At 37.3% G+C, this 4323-nt stretch overlaps 1 protein-coding gene across 2 annotated transcripts in view; it reads right to left on the bottom strand.

The window, feature by feature from the left end:
* The window catches only part of LOC106881055 (uncharacterized), an 18501-nt gene that overhangs the window by 13592 nt on the left and 586 nt on the right, over window positions 1-4323 (bottom strand). The window contains exon 1 of one of the 2 annotated variants that reach the window (XM_014931262.2): window positions 3515-3651. The exons of the other annotated variant lie outside the window; for it this stretch is intronic. The gene's annotated coding sequence lies outside the window, so the exon portion shown is untranslated. Of the gene's footprint in view, window positions 1-3514; window positions 3652-4323 lie in introns of those variants that run through there. 2 annotated transcript variants of the gene reach the window in all.

Here is a 4323-nt window from a genome sequence, read left to right as displayed (position 1 = left end):
GGATAGACTTGTGACTGGTGATGAAAAATGGATCTTCTATCGAAATGTTAAACATTGTAACCAGTGGCTTGGTAAAAGGGAAAAAGCTCAACCACAACCAAGAAGGGAACTTCATGGAAAAAAGGTTCTTCTCTCTATCTAGCAAATGATTTGACACTCAAGCCATATTTAGGAATTTGGCCACATAAAGTAAGTGAAACTATCCTACTTTATGTTGAATTGACTGATTTTTCCTCTTTCCTAAATATTCTTTTCTACTCTAAGCACAAGGCCTGAAATTTATGTGGAGGGGGGGGGGGTAGCCGATTAGATCACCCCCAGTATGCAACTTGTACTTAATTTATCGACCCTGAAAGGATGAAAGTTGACCTTGGCAGAATCTGAACTCAGAACATAAAGACAGACGAAATACCGCTAAGCATTTTGCCCGGCGTGCTAACGTTCCTACCAGCTTGCCGCCTTATCTTTCCTAAATATAAAATAATTAATGTTGATACCATTCATTAAATATTGGCTTGTCACAATGGCACAAGAAATCTTTTTGCATGGAAGTATTGCATATAGGATGAACTTAGGAGGGTCTGAACACAGAATGTAAAGAGGTAGAGATATCACTTCAGCCACATTATCTACCTTGCTAATCATTAAAATTAAGAGAAATGAAGCAGAAATGGTGGTAAATGCTGGACTAAAAACATTACAATATTTAGTTTCATTGTTTTCCACTCTGAGTACAAATCCTACCACAACTGATAAGGATATTCACTCCTCTGAGGTTGATAGTATAATAGTAATGGACTGGACAGAATCAAACAACTTCTATATAGTTCCTCAGAACAGGGATCCCCAACAGGGCAGCAGACCAGGGCTGGGCTACATAGAAAGAGTAAATTTAAAAACTTTGTTTCTATTTTATTGGCTATTGTAGTCTGCAGGATATTTTTGCATTAAATATGTAGTGTAAGTATATGTGTGTGTGTAATAATTCGTGGCTGTGTGGCAAGAAGTTTTCTTCCCGGCCACATGGTTCCAGGTCCAGTCTTACCATGTGGCACCTTGGGCAAGTGTCCTCTACTATAGCCTCAGGCCTACCAAAGCCTTGTGAATGGATTTGGTAAACAGAAACTGAAAGAAGCCCATCGCATATAAACATGTGTGTATTTGTCACCCACCACTGTTTGACAACTGGTGCTGGTATGTTTAAGTCCCCGTAACTTAGCAGTTCGACAAAAGATACCGATAGAATAAGTACCACCCTTTAAAAAAAGAAAAGAAGTACTGGGGTCGATGAGTTTGACTAGAATTCCTCAAGGCGGTGCCCCAGTTTGGCCGCAGTCTAATGACTGAAACGAGTAAGAGATAAAAGATTATGCACTTAATTGGATTTTGCTACGTGTATGATTCCCCAGTCCACAGAAAAAGTGTCTTGCATGAAAATGGTCTATGATAAAAAAAATATTGAGGACCGCTGCCTTTGAAGACTTTGTCGGCCGAGCCAAGTGTGCATATTTTCCAACTATGGTTCCCTCTGGTTTTAAATTGCTTTGCTTCATTAAATCACGATGTCATTCAACTGTTTACTTCAGTTTTGCAGAATGTAATAGAAGCTAACGTTATAATACAGGTAGGGTATACACCAGCCACGTATGTACTACGATTAAAAAGAAAAGAACTTTTTAATGCAAGATGAAAAGATAAATTTACTAAAACAGTAATAGTAATTTGTAATTATGTTTTGTACAATTTTTTCTCTTGTTAATTATCTTTGCAAAGAGGTTTAAAAGGTGTTGGCAATTAATGTTTCAATTTGTAAATACTTTAAGAGAATCTAATGCTATTTTCAGACAAATTTATGAGTTAAGCTAATGGTGAGTAGGAGAAAAACTCGTGTCAACCGAGTTCACACGAATAAATAAATATAACTCGGATGACTCAGAAACATGTACTTCTAACTGGACAACGGCCAATTTTATGAGGTGATGATTGGAGGAATTGAACTCAGTACATTCATTTATTTGAAATATTTTCGGTTTCACATATCAGATCCAATTTTTCGAAAATTTCTACACCAGTTGTAGTTTTTCATGCTAATTGCAAAAATCATGACCATCTTTCAAAAAATACTAAAATTACGATCCTTTAAAGACTGAAATTGTTTGGAATTTCAACCAATATAATGCATCCAATTTTGATATGCTGGAAGGCGGGACTGACAAATTTCCTTCAAATCAATGATGTGGCCTGATCTGGGGTTAAACAACAATAAACAATAACACTATAGAGTGGCTGTAGTGATGGTGATATTGCGTGTGTTGCGTTAATAGCACCACTACAACTGCTAACAACCATTGATGTGTGGTGGCTGTTAGTATTGGCGGTGGTAGTGTTAATACTGTTCGCTTTGGAGGTTGTTGCAGTGGTTGTCGTTTGGAATATTACAAGCAATATCACCACCACCACCATCAAATAGTCGTAATGACAGTGGTGTAGATTTTATTATTGTTCTTTAGCCCTTAGGTCAGCGAGAGACATTCTCTGCAATTTCTAGCAAGTCGATCGAAAACCTGTCCTTATAAAGAGATTTGGCTGCAATTTCTAACATACGTAACTACCATGTAAAGGTCTCCCTCGTTAGTTCATACAGGAAAAAAGAAAAACATACATAAGGCAGTAGGGTGTTATTTAAGGAAGAATTGGCTGCTATTTTTGTAAGCGGTCTTGCAGCTATATAAGAGATCTCCCTCATTGACAAGAGAATAGGGTGTAATATCAGTCTCCATTCGATCATTCACGCTTCGTAAAATACAAAACATACATATAAATATTCAGGTATATACACATACATCCACAATGTAGGTGTATTCAGACCTATGATCAAAGACATTCCGACCGTGGCCATCTGTCTTTTTTGCAGAGTACAACGAGCCCATAGTCACATTTATATGCCATTTTCTAAGACGAAATGATCCTGATCTGAGGAAGATTTGGCCGTTATTTCTAGCTGGCCGAGCGACCCGGCTTCTTTACATGTTTTACGAGAGTGGCTTACCAAGACATAATGCGAAGTGAAAGTGAAGAAGGGAGAGAGAGCACAGCTTATTTACTTCTACGTTGGTGCTTTTGAATTAGCACAACGTTAATTAAGGAAGGAAATATACGTACACTACTGTTCTAGGTTAGTTTACTCGTCACCGGAAAACAATATAAAAAATTAAATTAGGTCTATGTTGAGTTACATACATATATACCGATCAATTTCATCGTATGACAGAACTGCTGTCTCTATCTTTAAACATAGAATATTATGTGAATATACACATCACAGTTTTAAACACGAAATGAATGAAGTGGACTGCTTTCCCATTCTTAATTGTTTATATAAAGTAGTAATGCTTCTTGCAAACACACACCGCTTCGATTGTTTTTTTTACAGGTAGTTAAAAGATTACTCTAGGCAGCTAAGCAGTTAAGAATATCATAAATAATTTGATTATAGCAAAATAAAGTCTTGTACCTTGAGTCGCTGCAAGGACATTGACTATGGAAGGAGCCATGCCGTCCAACAACGAGATTGTGTTTACACGCACGTGTGTGTATACATGCGTGTTTATTTGTGTGTGTACGTGTGTCTATAGTTGTGTGTATGTATGTGTGTGTGTGTGCGTGCTGCCACCTGACGACTTTCTTAAACGGAAAAGTTCAATGGGAAGATAAATCAATAATGTATCATTTCCTCCAGTTTGCTTCCGTTGTCGATGGTTTGCGGGAATGGATTTTGTAATTGTAATTAGTTGCTGAAAAATCTTTTAAAACTAAAAAAAATGGTGCTGCCGATATTGCTTAGCAGTGGTATATGATATAAAACTAAATGGCGATCTTTCGTTACAATACCTACATTTCTAGGTATTGTACCGTAAGATCGCCAACTAAATAAGTTTTGTGAAGTTCGATAAAGCGAGAGAAAATGCTGAAAGAAATTAACTTTAAATTCTATACATTGAAAGGGTGGAGATGGAGTATATGTAATCTGGGTATACCCCCACTTTTAAATTTTGTTTTTTTTTACGGAATCCTATGTTTCAGACCATGGAGAATCCGATTCTGGAAAAAAATTTTCAAAAATCTCAATTTCAAAATTTCGACCCCCCCCTCCGGTTTTTATATAGATCCACAGGGTAAACCTAACCCTAACTCAAACCCTAACCCTAACCCTGACCCTAACCCTAACCCTGACCCTAACCCTAAACCTAACCCTAACACTAGTTTTGTGAGATTTGGCTGTTATTTCTAGCATGTAAATAGCCTGCTTGGTTGGGGGGGGGA

The sequence above is a fragment of the Octopus bimaculoides genome, chromosome 10 (genome assembly GCF_001194135.2).
Source record: "Octopus bimaculoides isolate UCB-OBI-ISO-001 chromosome 10, ASM119413v2, whole genome shotgun sequence".
Lineage (NCBI taxonomy): Eukaryota > Metazoa > Mollusca > Cephalopoda > Octopoda > Octopodidae > Octopus > Octopus bimaculoides.
The sequence above is the reverse complement of the archived record's forward strand: the minus strand, read 5'-3'. Positions and strand labels throughout refer to the sequence as shown.